This window comes from Gorilla gorilla, chromosome 2 (assembly GCF_029281585.2).
Source record: "Gorilla gorilla gorilla isolate KB3781 chromosome 2, NHGRI_mGorGor1-v2.1_pri, whole genome shotgun sequence".
Taxonomy (NCBI): domain Eukaryota; kingdom Metazoa; phylum Chordata; class Mammalia; order Primates; family Hominidae; genus Gorilla; species Gorilla gorilla.
Window position 1 is genome coordinate 136,786,351 of NC_086017.1, and position 15,669 is coordinate 136,802,019.

At 41.7% G+C, this 15,669-nt stretch overlaps 1 protein-coding gene across 1 annotated transcript in view; it reads right to left on the reverse strand.

Annotated features, from left to right (window-relative positions):
- ALG1L1P (Putative glycosyltransferase ALG1-like) overlaps positions 1-15,669 on the reverse strand; it is a 62,465-nt gene that overhangs the window by 7,329 nt on the left and 39,467 nt on the right. The window lies entirely within an intron of this gene.

Here is a 15,669-nt window from a genome sequence, read left to right on the forward strand (position 1 = left end):
GGAGAGAAGGCAGCTGAGGATGGGAGGCCTACCAGGCCCTGAACGGAGAGTGCGTGCCACCCAGCTTCATGAAGAGCTGGTGCAGCAGGTCCAGAGGTGTCTCTTTAAAGAAAGATGCCGGCTTGTCATAGACAGTCACAGCCCTGCAATGAAATCATGGCAGGGCTATTGGGAGGGCTGAAGAAAGGCCTCAGGAATAGAGGACTCAGAGGCTCCAGGAAAAGGATGCTTGGGGAATCCAAGTCTCAGACGATGACAAGAAGAAGCCTTGCAATCACTTGGGAATGCACAGAGAGAGGTCCTAGGACCAAAACTGCCTGGACCCTCTGGCTGGCTGGGAAAGAAACTCTGCCCCCTCCTCTCCCAGCTTCCCCAAATTTTCCCATTATGTTGCCAAGCATTAGTCCAGTGTGGAGGCTACTTTCTGCTCAAACCACTCATTTGGGTCCCGCGCCCAACGTCACCCATCCTCAGTAAAACAACCTTTATTTCCTTCTTCCTGGTTTCCAGAAAGTTCCCCTAAAGCCCTGAGGAATCACCAAATGAAAGGGGCTTTTTACAAACAGGAAACTTAAGTGGAGTGCCAATACACAACATGGATTGCACCAGGCTAGGTCTAAGATAAAACCAGACTGTGGACAACAGGACAGATAAGACCCACATGGCTCTGCACTGCGTGGGTCTGTTATTGTGTGGAGGAATGTCTTAGTCTGTTGCTCCTGTGGATGTAGTGAAAGCACGAACCAGGAGTTTTCATCCTTCACTTCATTTTCTTAGTCTAGTTGTATCATCCTCTGGGTGAGCCTAACCCACTTTAAAATGGATATTCGGATGTCAGAATGAATAGAGCAGTGTGCCTGACTTAAGTAATATCAAAATTTTAGAGATGTGGAAAAGACGGAGTTGATGAAGCTACTGTTATCCAGAGACCATGACCATTCCGAGTGGCTGGTTTCATTTCTAATGCACATCTGCTCCACCCCACCAATTGCTTTGCACAATGTGCGGTTCTCATTACAAAGTCAACAATTCTTTATCATCTGCGTGGTCAGTCACCCTTTTGTTGTCCCTCCCTTGTAATTGTTTAATCTGGCCTCCCCTGCCACATTTCTTGGCTGCCTACTCTCCCCGCTTCTGTCAGTCAGGTTGTACTCAGGGAATGCAAATGCACAGAAAAAGTCCAGAGTCAATTAGAACTAATTAGGTGTTTTATCTGCTGCTTTGGATTATCTGTGCCCTCTATGGATACACGGCATAGGCTGGTTGAACAACCATCCCTGGATTGGGGAGCATTCTAAGATTCACACACAGCTTCCTATTGTCTGTGCTAACGGAGGTAAAGGCTGGTGTGAATGTACAACAGAGACATTTAAAAACCAAGGTATAGTTTATGCCCATTTTCATTGTACATTTTAGTGAGTGTTTACAACTTTATATAACTGTCCGACCATCACCACAATCAAGGCATAGCATATTTTCAACATCACAAAAAGTTTTCTTGTGCCATCTCAGCCAATCTGCCCCTACCTTGGCCCCAAGCAACCACCATTCTGCTTTCTGTCACTATAGATTAGATTTGTCTTTTCTAGGGTTTTAGTTTCTCCAATCTCCTTCCCAGTGATGTCTGGTTTAGGCTGATATTAAAATGTGTTCATGTTCCCTACATCCACACTGATTTGACACGGTGGGCAGAGCTGGGACATGGAAGAAACGTGAGAGGCAAGACGTGGAGGCTGATGAACATAATTATTGGCAATGAGAAGAATGTTGGCTCTCCCCAGTATTTGTAGAATATGACAAAGCGGTGTGCCCATGTTGTGCCCTGAACCTATTTTCAAGGTCATTCAATACAGAGTCTCCTAAATTTAACTACCTAGGAATTGTGTTTTGCCTTGAATGGACATTTGGAAACTCCAGACTCTAGCCAGCCCCTCTCAGCCACGGAGTCATTGCTCCCCCTGGTGTAAACACAGAGACTAGTCACCCTGTGTCAGGCATTCCCACCCACCGCAGCCCTCCCTGGACCACAAGGAGTCAAGGGCAGGCAAGAAAGCTTCAGCCTCCCTCTGGCTGTTTTTAGGTTCCTGGGTCAAAGGCTGAGTTTGTGAACCCAGAGAAACACTAAGAGATCAACCGCTTGAGAGAGTTCAGGAACAGAGAGAAGGGAAACTGCAGAGACAGAACTAGCTAGACATGCAAGACAGAGAGGTGAGGGGGCAGAGGCACAGCCCAAAAAACAAAGCAAGAAGCAATAGAGGGATGATTTTTTTCTCCATTTATGAGACAGCCTAAAAATTTACTCCTCTGCCCAAAATAGATTCAGATCCAGGATATGAGAATCCTTGAGAAGTGAATTTTAACATGGAAATGCTGATAAATCTTTTAAACGACTTATACACCTCCAGGTGCTACTGGACCTGCTTAATCTCTTTAAATCTCCAGTAACTCCATCCATGGTGTTTAAAGTCTCATAAACCTGCACTAGCTTAAAATAGGGAAATATAAATCACGTTCAGAAGCTTAGGGGTAAGGACAGGAGATGGGCATCCCAATGCCGTTTAAAACCACAGCACAGGCTTTTCATCAAATTTTTCCAAGAAAAGTTAAAATGAAAAACATTCAGGTTTCTGGGTTGTGGTTTCAAAAGTTCTCAATTTGTTCTTTTTCCTTTTTTTCAGGGGGGTGGGCTGGGGTCCAAAGGAGCATTGACTAGCTAGTCAGTTGGAAAGAAAAAAATTGCAAAGACCCGTCTCACTTAGTCCTTTTACACAAAATAAAATAAAAAGAGAAAATAATAACGAAATACTACCAGAAGTCATTAGAAAACAGCAATGTTTCTAGTAAAGCACCAACAAAAATAATATCTGGCTTTTGTTGAATTTTTAATTTATGCCAAAAAATAAAAGTTATAGATACTATTCTACTAATAATAGCTACCTTTTCTTTTTCATTCCTACCACATGCCCAGCACCTACCACTGAGCTGAGGACACACACAACCACCTCCTCCTCATCCCCCTGCTGCAAAGGCTGTCAGACTTTTTCTGGCTCCACATTCGTAATATTTCTCATTACAAACAGTGATTCTCAATAGCTGTTCGAGAAGGTATTGGAGAAGCCACACCCTCCTAGAAAATCCAGGGGGTACATGAGAGATCCAGCAGGGGAAGGCTTTTCTGTGTGAAGAGCTTTGGGTACATTATCTAATTTTACCCCCACAGCAGTCCCATGAGAAATATTATTATTTCTGTTTTACAGATGAGGAAGCAAAGGTTCAGACTGTTTAAGTAATCTACCCCAAGTAGCATGGCTGGTAAATGATGGAGCAAAAATTCCAACCCCGAGTCTGCTTTGGAAGACCTGATCTTATCCAGGATGCCATCTACCTTCTGTGGGGCAATAGACCCAGACCACAGAGCATTTGGAAGAATCTCACATATCACACTCTAAGAATTGATATGTTTTCTGCTTCCTCTTTTCTGGCCTGTCCCAGTGACCTTTCAAACTCCAAAGTCTTGGAAAAATCTACTGTGTTAACTGACTCTTTACTGAAACTTCAGTCCTGTAGAGAAAATAAGAGTCTCCAGCTTGTGTCACTTGCTTCAAGTTCCAGTTGGCCTGCAGGGATGTACCACCAAGTGATCCTGGGAAAACACTGGAACTTTAGTTTCCCTACCTACCAAATAGGGATCTATAAGACCTATCTTTGGGGTTGTTGTGAGGGTTAACATGTGGGAAGACCATCTGGAGCCTGCAAAGCCCAGGCAATTGCTGGGTCATGTGATGAGTATGGTAGCCAAGTATGGTGCCTGAAGTATAATAAAGAGGAAAAGCCTCCCTAAGGTCTGTCTTCACAGAGCAGATATTACAGAGCACTTTATCCCCAAATAGTTCAGAAAGCATCTCCTAAGAATAAAGGCATTATCCTCTTTTTATATAATGTATATAACCGCAATACTTTTATTACACCTAAGAAAAGTAATAATAATTCCAGAATATCAGATATCCCCAGTTGTTTCAAGAATGCCTTTTATAGCTGTTTTCATTGTGCCAAAATACACATAACATAAAACGTACTATTTTAACCATTTTTAAATGTACACTTCAGTGGCATTAAGTACAGTCAGATTGTTGTGTAATCATCACCACCATCCACCTCCAGAACTTTTTTATCTACCCCATGAAACTGCATCCAGTAAAATACTAACTCCTCAGCCCCTGGCAACCACCATTCTACTTTCTGTCTCTATACATTTGACAACTCTGGTACTTCATGTAAATAGAATCACACCCTATTTGTGCTTTTGTGACTGACTTATTTCACTTAGCACAATGTCTTCTAGGTTTATCCATGTTGTGGCATGTGTTAGAATTTCCCCCCTTTTTAAAGCTGAATGATATCCCACTGCATGTATATGCCGCATTTTGTTTATCCATTCATACATTGATGAACACTTTTATTGATTCTACTTTTTGGCTCTTGTAAATAATGCTGCTATGAACAGGGGGGTACAAACACCTGTTTGAGTCCCTGATTCTACTTCTTTTGAGGGTATATGCAGAAGTGGGGTTGCTGGGTCATATAGTAATTCTGTGGTTAATTTTTTGAGGACTAGCCATCCCATTTTTCACAGCAGCCATACCTTTTTACACACCCACCAGCAACGCACGAGGGTTCCAATTTCTCCACATCCTTACCAATACTTGTTATTTTTTGTTGCCTTATATTTTATCTTATTTTATTTTAGGGATGGGGTCTTGCTGTGTTGCACATGTTGGAGTGCAGTGGCTATTCACACTTAGCGCACTGCAGCCTCTAACTCCTGGTCTCAAGAAATTCTCCCACCTCAGCCTCTTGAGTGCTGGGACTACAGCATCATTGTGCCTGGCACTTTCTTTTCTTTTTTTTTTTTTTTATAATAGCCAACTTAATGTGTTTGATCTCATTGTGGTTTTAATTTGCATTTCCCTTATACTTAGTCTTTTTGTGTGTTTATTGACCAGTTGTACATCTTCTTTGGAGAAATGTCTATTCAACTCCTTTCCCCATTTTTCAATCTGTTAATTATTTTGTAGTTGTTGAGTTGTAAGGATTCTTCGCATATTATGAATATCAATTTGCAAATATTTTCTCCCCTTCAGTGGTTTGCCTTTTGTCTGTGTTGATTGTGTCATTTGATGCACGGAAGTATTTAATCTTTATGTAGTACAATTTATCTATTTTTTCTTTTTGTGCTTTTGGTGGCAACCAGAAAATTTGAAATTACATGTAGCCGCAGCTGACATTATGTTGCTGTTGGACACTTCTGACCTAGAAGCTTGATTAGATTTAGGTTAATCCATTTTGGCAAGAATACTTCATAGTTTGGACACAGTGGCTCACGCCTATAATCCCAGCACTTTCAGGCAGAACTCCCACAGGAGTTCGAGACCAGCCTGTGCAACATGGTGAAACAACATCTCCACAAAAAATATGTATAAAATTAGCCAGGTGTGGTGGCACACATCTGTAGTCCCAGCTACTAGGGAGGCTGAGGTGGGAGGATCACTTGAGACTGGGAGGTCAAAGCTGCAGTGAGCTTTGCACAGCTGCCCTCTAAACTGGGTGACAGAGCAAAACCCTATCTCAAAAAAACAAAACCTTCATAGTTGATGATGTGTACTTCATAATATATCACAGCAAGAGGTATATAATATCTAGTTTTCCTACTGTCACTGATGCTAAATTTGATCATGTGGATAACTGCCAGATATCTGGATTATAAAGTACATTTTCTCTTTTGCAATTTCTAAATAATTTGTGAGATGATACTTTGGCACCAGAATACCATTTCAGATATTATCAAACCTTGACACTGGTTAGCCCTCTTAGAGAAATGTACAGAGCAAAATTAAGGAAAAGAATCAATGAGTCAGATCCTAAATGCATGACCCTCCAGGAAGGCAGTTCAGATAACTCCCTGCCTTTGTATCCTGGCTTTTTGGTGGCTGCAACAGCCAGAGAACGTCTTGCCTACCCCTTCTGCCTGTCCTTCTACTTAGTGGCTGTTATGTAATCTGTAGCACTCTCTTGGGCCAGTCATTTCCATTGTAACTATAACTACAGCTTACCCAAGCCTCATTTTCTGTCTTCCTACTAGCAATAACCCAGGCTTGTGCTATAGCCTCTGCTTCCACATTTCTGAGAGATCCCAAAGGGAGTCTCTCATGCACTGAAGAACCTGTCTCTTTTTCACCTCTTTTTCTTTCTGTGACTACATTTATATCTGTGCTAATTAATATTAATATTAATATCTGTGCTACATTAATGTCTGTGTTCTTGGAGCAACTAGAGGGGCAAACTCCCATGGTGCCAAAGTGGCCCTAGACTTCCCAGAGTGTTTTCTGGCTAAAACCATGCTGAGTCTACATGAAGTGGGGAAAAGTGTCTTATTCCTCCCCCTTAGGACACTTTCCCTCCAGGTGCCAATGCAGCACCTTTGTGCTCTTCTGTCTCACAACATCGGTTATGAAATCACATCCTTCCGTTTCTGCTTGACTTGCTAGAATTTGGCTCATCATAAATATCCAGGACAGACACCCTGTTGCCTCCTGATCCCCCTCTTCTCCCCAGGCATTTCAGCAAGAACACCTTCCCTCTTCTTTTAGCCAAATCAGCTCCTGGCACTCCACCTACTTCTCTTCAGAGGGATATAAATCCAATTTAGGCTCCCAAAAGGATAACTAGTCTTATTCTCTATTATAGTACCTAAGTAGGAGAGAACACTCTCCTACTGGAATTTTCTTCAGTATGTTTATGTGATTGTAACCCCAAAAGGCTGATGATGTAATCAAAGGACTCCAGTTAGGTCCTAAGGTTTGCTCCCATTACAAGCAAAAAGAGATACTAGTAACCCTTCCAGAATAGCTCCACGGACCCAAGGATCCAAGAGATCAAATGAGGAAGTTAAGAATAAGCACAAGTGATGTAAAAATCTAAAACTATTTCTAGAAGAAAACATAGAAGAAAAGCTTTGCAATTTTGAGGCAGGCAAAGATTTCTTACTATGCAAAAAGCATGGAAAATGAATCAAAAAGTTGATAAATTGGACTTCATTAAAATGTTGTTCTTTGCAAGACACTACTTTAAAAGATGAAAAGTTAGCCAGGCACAGTGGCTCATGCTTGTAATGTCAGCACTTTGGGAGGCCGAGGCAGGAGGATTGCTTGATCCCAGGAGTTTGAGAGCAGCCTCGGCAGCATGGCAAGACCCTGTCTCTACAGAAAAAGAAACAAAAACAACAACAAAAACAAAAAACCCTGGAGTGGTGGTGCACACCTGCATTCCCAGCTACTTGGGAGGCTGAGGTGGAAGGCTAGGAGAAAACATTTGTAATACACATATCTGGCAAAGGATATATATCCAGATAGAAAGAATTCTTACAATTCAATAATAAGAATCAACACAGTTTTTAAATGGGCAAAATATTTGAAGAGACACGTCATCAAAGAAGATATATGAGTGGCAAATAAGCACATTAAAAATACTCAACATGATGAGTTGGTGTTGAGCATTAGTCATCATGCAAATAAACCACAATGAAATACCAATGCACAGTCACTAAAATGGCAAGAAATTTAAAAGACTGATCCTACCAACCCTTGACAAGAATGTGGAAACAACTGGAATTCTCCTATAATGCTGTTCAGAATGTCAAATGGTACAACCACTTTGAAAAAGGGTATGGCGGTTTCTTTCTTTCTTTCTTTCTTTCTTTCTTTCTTTCTTTCTTTCTTTCTTTCTTTCTTTCTTTTTTTCTGAGACAGAGTTTTGCTCTTGTCACCCAGGCTGGAGTGCAGTGGTGCGATCTTGGCTCACTGCAACCTCTGCCTCCCAGGTTCAAGCAGTTCTTCTTCCTCAGCCTCCCAAATAGCTGGGATTACAGGCGTGTGCCACCACACCATAATAATTTTTGTATTTTTATTAGAAACGGGGTTTCGCCATGTTGGCCAGGGTGGTCTTGAACTCCTGACCTCAGGTGATCCACCTGTCTCAGCCTCCCAAAGTGCTGGGATTACAGGCGTGAGCCACCGCACCAGGCCAGCAGTTTCTTAAAATGTTAAACATACACCTGTCATATGACCCAGCCATTGGACTCCTAAGTATTTATCCAAGAAAATTAAAACATATGTCCACACAAAAGCTTATATATGAATGTCTATAGAAGCTTTAATAATAATAGCCCAAAACAAATGTCCCTCAACAAGAGAAACAAAATGCCATATATTCATACAATAGAATACTATTCAGCAGTAAAAACAAATAAATTATTGATATGTCAATAAAATGAATAAATCTCAAAATAATTATGCTGAGTGGAAAAAAGCCAGACACAAAAGAGTGCATACTAAACAATTCTATTTATATAAAATTCTGGAAAATGTGAACTTCCCTGGAGTGACAGAAAGCAAATCAGTAGTTCTATGATGCTAAGAGCAGGAGGCAGGATGGACTGCAAACATATACAAGAGAACTTTTTGGAATGATGGAAATGTTTCATGTGGTAATAATGGTGCTTTCCCAGGGTCATGTGTCTGTCAAAAGTCATTAAATCACACAAATTTGTAAAGTGGCAAAGAGGAAGTTAAAGCAGAGAATGAGTTGGAAGCTGAGTCAAGAGAGTCCCTCACGTGTCCAGGGAAGATTAGCAAAAAGCTCAGGCTGGAAATAGACTAGACTGAGTTCCAGATAGCTGTAGTCAGAAGAAGGGTGATCTCACTGGTGATAAAGACCACTCAATGGTGAACCACACACACAACCTTCTTGCCTGGAGGGCTTTCCTCTTCCCAGCCACATCTGTCCTGCTGGTAAGATGCTCTTCCTCCAAGAATTATTTTTTAACTTTTCCCTGCTCATTCTGCATTTACAGCATGGTTTCCACTAAGTCATCTACATAGCACTTCCTTTCACAGCTATTTGTTGCCCATTGCATATCACTTTTTAAGTCAGATATTACCAAGCACTGGCAAAAAGGTGGGGAAAGAGAGCCCTCACCCACTGCAGATGCAGCCGTTCTGAAGGACAATTGTGCACCTTAAATCCACCAAGCCCACTCCTGGGTATACACCCGGGGAAATTCTTCCCAGGGAACACAAGATGTTCCTAACAAGCTTCACTATCACTCTGCTGGAGGCAACCTAGGTGTCTATGTCCAAGGAATGTACAGGTAAAATATAGTTTGTGTATACAATAGGATAATAAATTATATTTTCATTTAGAAACCTGGATTGATCTCAAAAATGGAGTTAAGAGTAAAAAAGCAAAAACAGAATGGGATTTATAGCACAATTCCATTTATCTATCAAACACACACATAAAGCAGCCTTGTGTATTTTTGTAAGGACGCTCATATATCTAAATAAACATCTGTTGGATGGATTGGAAGAACTATATTAAATGTATTAGAGTGGATACCTGTGCAAGGAGGGCAGTGGGATTAGGAATGACAGATGAAGGGAAAAAAACAATAAACCTTAAAAAAATGTTGTCACAAAAAGTTTGGTTCTTCTATGAATAAATGATAATATTCCACGAACTGAGAAGCAGGATTACCTCAAACATGTGCACGTGAATTCCAAAAGATATAAAAAAGAAAAAAAAAGACATAATTCTAGCATTTTGTCTGTTTTTCATATTCAAAACAAAGGAACTGTTTCCTGTTTTACAGGTTTTCTATTGTTGCCATAACAAATTACTATACACTTAATAGCTTAAAACAACATAAATTTATTGTCCTACAGTTCCATAGGTCTTATTGGGCAAAAATCAAAGTGTTGGTAGCACTGCATTCTTTTCTGAGGGCTCTAGGAGAGTTTCCTTGCCTGTTCCAGCTTCTAGAAATCATTCACATTTCTCAACTCAGGGCGCTCCTCCTCTGTCTTCAAAGCCAGCAAGGGCAGCGCTAGTCCTTCTCACATCTCCTTCTCTGACTCTGACCTTCTCTTCTCCCTCCCTCTTTCACTTTTCAGGACACTTGTGATTATATGGGGCCCACCTGGATCACCCAGGACACTCTCTCTATCTTAAAATCAGCTGCTTAGCCACCTTAATTTTATCTGCAACCTCCACTCCCCTTTGCCGTGTAAGGTAACATATTCACAGGTTCTAGGGATTACGACATGGACATTTGTAGTCTGTTATTCTGCCCACCACACCTGAGCATGAGTCAAATACTGAAAAACACAAAGCCACATATTCTTTCTCATTGTGAATGAGTTATTCAGCCAAATGACAAAAGAAGATACGTTGATGCTACTGTGTGCTAGATCCCCATGGTAAGAGCTGAAGTTACAGCAGCGGTCAGGAGTTGGGGGTTTGGTGATGTCCCCTCCTTGCAACAAAAATCCCCATTCTGGCATATTTTAGCTAAAGGATAAATGAGAAGTATTCTGATTAAGCTTTCTTATTACAATGTAAATGACTGGCCTCTAGAAGAGATACTTACCTTCTTTTCAAAAGAAGCACCCTAACCCAGGGCCTCTTAAACTTTAATGGGCATATAAATTGCCTGGGAATCTTGTCAAATGGAGTTTTGATCCGGTAGGATTGGCATGAGGCCTAAGTCTGCTTTTTCACGAACTTCCAGATGATGCTAATGCTACCTGTCCAGGGCTGCACTTCTGTTTGAGTTAGGGAGCAAGACCCTAACTCAACCAGAGCTCCAATTGTAAGCCATAGTCAGTCTGACCCTGCCATCAATCAATCTTTATGATGGGTTTACCTCCTTCTAAGAGGTGACGGTAGTCAACCAGCTTTGCAAAACACCACACTTTGTCACTGTGACAAAATACCCCCAGCAGAGAGGATACTTCATCTACTAGGAATGCCCTCGTTTTCCCACAAGGATGGTTTCTGACCAAGACCCACATCCATCCCCACATATGGGTGTGCTGTATACAATCCTTGATAGGATAGTCAGTCTCCTGTTTCCCCGGCCAGAACTCCTAACCTCCAAGACTGATGCCCCCCAGACAGTGTGACTCAGTGGCCCAGTGTCTGAATTCATATCTATTGTCAGAAGTGTATTTGATTGGGCAAAATCAGGACTATATTGGGACAGATTACCTGAGCTATTTGAGGAGTACCTTACTAGATCAAGTTATAAAGGCTGACAAGATTCAATATTATCTCCCTACTAGTGTTTTGCATACTAGTTCCATTAGGGCTGAGAAATAATAGATGAGCAGAAGACAGAGCAGAAGCAATAGAATCTCCATAGGTAAGTTGGGTTCTCTTTATAGCAACCTCAAAGGGACTCTGGCCAAAGAAACCATCTTAATAAAGCTCAAGGACCAATGGGAGGACACATTATTGCATCAAGGTGAATTGATAATGTAATTTGTAAGGTAAAAGAATGCAAGTTCCTATATATACCACGTGGCTGTTCCTGATTAATGAGTTTGGACAGTACCACTTCATACTACACTTTTGAACATTGATGTGCTTGGGTGTTCTCTGAGCTGTGACTTCCCCAAATCCTTGTTTGGGCTGCAAAACTTTGATCACTGTGGGGCAACAAAGCAGAACCATACCTGCAGTTCCACACCTTCTACTTACAAAATAACCAGATGCATCTCATCTCGCCAGAGTGCTGTTGTAACATTTCCCCTGAGAATTCCTTGAGGAATTCCATTTTATGGCATCTATAGGCCTTCTTCCCAAATTATTCTGGGTGGGTAGCTGCTAAAAACCCTCTTGTATGAACAAACACTGTGGGAGCTCCCCCAATCAAGCAGCACAGATCCAAAGTTGGTACCCCTGCAATAGAGCAATGGTGGGAGGCATGGATCTCTGGCAGGTGGAGAGGAGACATATTCTGACTATATAGCAGGACTTAAAGCTGTCAATTCATCCACCATCTCAGCTGAATGACCTCCATGAGAGCTGTGTCCTATTGTAGAACAAATTAAGTTAGGCAGTCACTATTCTCTCTCACCCTAAGTATTCATTCAAGTATTAAAGTGTAGGACTTTACATCAGGCAGCAGCTTTTAAAACAGAGTCTAATACCCATCATTTTGCAGATTTGAAAAAAAATGAAGACTAGCTATGAAGGCCCAGGAAGCCAACTTACCCTCCCACCCTTCTGTTTACATCGCATTCCCACCTCTATACTTTTTACCACTTTCATACTTTTTATTTCCTCCTTCCCTTTCACTTAACTTGGAATGATGGCTCCTGAATTTCTTGCCTCCACCAAAACTGGATGGATGGCTTTTCTCCCTCTGCTGAAGGGAAGAAAGCTGTGAAAGCCTACAGATAAAGGAAGTAAATAGACCAAGAGTAAACAGGCAGTTCATGGAAGAGATGATATCCAAACCCAGCTCACAGAGGCTAGTCAGGTGACTTGTTTGAGGTCACATATCTAGTTGATGGCAATGCTGGGACCAGAACCCACCTCCGACTTCAAGACTTTTTCCCACTAAGCCTTCCTCAACCACAGCTAGAACACTTCCCCATACCTGATGAAATGACACCTCATTACAGATTCAAAAATACCTTTGAAGATATTCGCCTTGAAAGGTGAAGGCCAAGTTTCACCTTGAAAGCTGAAGGTCAAGGTCTGCTTTGGGGAAAAGGGTAAATGGAGCTACCTGGGAATGCTACTGATCAGGCCTGGGTCTTTTATCTCACAGTCACATTAGCCTTTCCACCTAATTCCATTTTTAGGGTTTAAGCTTTTTTTATTTTATTTATTTATCTTTTTGAGACGGAGTCTTGCTGTGTCGCCCAGGCTGGAGTGCAGTGGCGCCATCTCGGCTCACTGCAAGCTCCGCCTCCCGGGTTCACGCCATTCTCCTGCCTCAGCCTCCTGAGTAGCTGGGACTACAGATGCCTGCCACCATGCCCGGCTATTTTTTTGTATTTTTAGTAGAGATGGGGTTTCACCGTGTTATCCAGGATGGTCTCGATCTCCTGACCTCGTGATCCACCTGCTTCGGCCTCCCAAAGTGCTGGGATTACAGGCGTGAGCCACTGCGCCCAGCCGGGTTTAAGCTTTTTAATTCTTTTCCAACCCAATCCCTGTCTGGCCATGTGTTACTACTATCTTGCTATTTCAAGTTTCTCTCCAGCTGGGTAAATCTTCATTCTGTGTCCTAGCCCTGGGCTTTTCTCTTTGGTTTCCTCTCAACTGCCCGGAGGCCAGCTTACCCTCCCACCCCTCTATTCACATCTCACTCAACTCTTCCCACTTCTATACTTTTCACCACTTTCATACTTTCTACTTCCTCCCTCCCTTCCATTGCTCTTGGAATGATGGCTTTTGAATTTTTTGCCTTCACCAAAACTGGATGACTTCTCCCTCTGCTGAAGGAGGGCGGGGGGCTGGGGGAAGTCGTGAAAGCCCCAAAATGCCATCTTTCGTCTCATTTTCTATTTCTAGCACATATTCTGTTTATAATTCTGCCTCCCTCATAGCAGATTGACACAGAACTCTGCTTAGTTCCCAGAATAAATGCAATTCAAGAATGAGAGGCAAATCCAGGCTCCCAGGATTCTTCTGCAGTCAGGCATTTGTTAGGGTTTTTTTCTGCTAGCATTTGAGGAGTGTCTCTGCTGGTAGCCCTGCTTCTCTGAACCCATCTTCTACTGTCCTGAAAATGCCTTCCATACAGGATTTTCTTCATGGCAGATTTTCTTTCCTGATCATGTCTGGACTAAGCTTATATCAAAGGCAGTTTTTATTCCCCACACATACATTGACTATGCCATAAAAGATATTTAAATATTTGTTGGATAAACAAATGAATACTAGCATATTAAGTGATAAGTCATAACCTGAGTTTGTAGGAAGCCAATTTGGAATTATAGTTAATCCACAAAATAAAAAATACATGTAAAAATTTACATTTTCAAATTAAAAGCCAATTTTATATGACATTCAATATCTCTGATGTCCTCATCACCAAATCATAAAACCTGAAGGAAGGAGCAACATTTGCAGAGTAACTTCCACTTTAGGAATTGTGCTTTGCTTAAATAATTTTATTTATTCTACAACTTGTGAAATAGGTATTATTATCCCCACTTTGTAGGCAACAAAACTGAGACCCATGCAAGTTGAGTAGCTTAGCCTAGGTAACAGAAGAAGTAAATGGTAAAAAATGAATTAGACCCAAGTTTATCTGACTTCAAAGCTCACTTTAAAAACCAAAAGAGGACGTGGGATCTTTGAACACAGCATCTGATGTAGCACATGCTGATGACTTCTGGTGCAGACTGTGTTCCCCTTGACTATTTCTTTCCTGCTTAGCACATAGTAGATGTTCAAACAAATAGTTGTTGAATTAAATTATTGAATGTACCATTTAGACTCAAAGTTCCTTAATCTGGTAGTATGCTAATATTCAGGGCTTGATATAGACATTTTAGAAGAAACCCAGCATCAAGTTTTGGAAGGTTATCCTGTGGGGATGCACAAGCCAATGTTCTCTGTCTTGTCTTCATCAGGGAAAACAGACATGGGATGATGACTTTACTAGGCAAGATGTAGGTATGAGCTAAGGGTAACATGGTAAAACACTGGATCAAGCTGCTGAGGAAGGCAAAATATTTTGTATGCAGATGCCCATCACTCTTGGATAAGCCAGGCTTGAGTGGCTGCAGAGGCACCAGGAGCTGCTCTTCTGCATTTGAGGCAATAGTAAGAAAAGTCTCCTAGCAGAAACTGACCTTGTTCTATAGCATCCTCTCCATGGTAACGTGGAGTTGTTAGTTCCCTTCATTGCTCTCTGATGCGTAGCTTTAATTGTATCTTTGCTTTTATGTAGAGAATAGATTCATATTCCCCAGAGGATGGCTGGGAAAACCCACTGCTAGCCTCGAATACAAATAGGAGTCTGCAGAAGCTGCTGCTTCATGGGTGGGCACAGGGAAGAGGAGATGAAAGAGGACAACAACCTCCAAAGGTCTGAGGTTCAGGCATGGAGGCATCACAGTTCCTCTTGCCCTCTTCTAAGGAGTGAAAACAGGAGGAATTTTATTCAAAGGAAAATGAGAAAATTGCCTTCTGGGGGATGTTATGTGGTGCTGTAAAACTACCATCCCCCCAAAAAGCTGTTCCTCACCCATACAGGAGCTCCCATGGCTGAGGGACAGCTAATACCACTGTTGATATAATTATCTATTACCTTCCTCAATTTTTTATGCATGTTTCTCCATAATTGAGATCATACTGTATAAACATTTTGCAATCTGCCTTTTCCAGTTAACATTGTAGCTTGTAAGCATTTGAGGGGAGGATATTATAAAATCCAGCCATTTTACAGTTGAGGGGCCATCAGGCAGAAATAGCAGCAATGACAGGAACTCCTGGGCTGGCTCCCGGGAAGTCAAATAGTCCTATCCCACGCATGGTATGGTGCACCCATTTATACAACCTCATGAGGCAGTTGGCAGTAGTTGGCTCCAGGAGGAAGGATCAAGGGAGTTGTTGTTTTTAAAAAATCTCTCAATTTCTTATATTTTTCAAAATTTCATAATAAACCAGTGTCACTTTCACAGTCAGAAAAAAAATATTTTAAAGATGTTTCCTTCCTGCTGCCAAGAAAGCAGCAAGGCATTAGAATCTGAATCAAGGCAGAAGAGCAAGCTACCCAGGCTCATCTCACCATGCTTGAGGCTCCCCGTC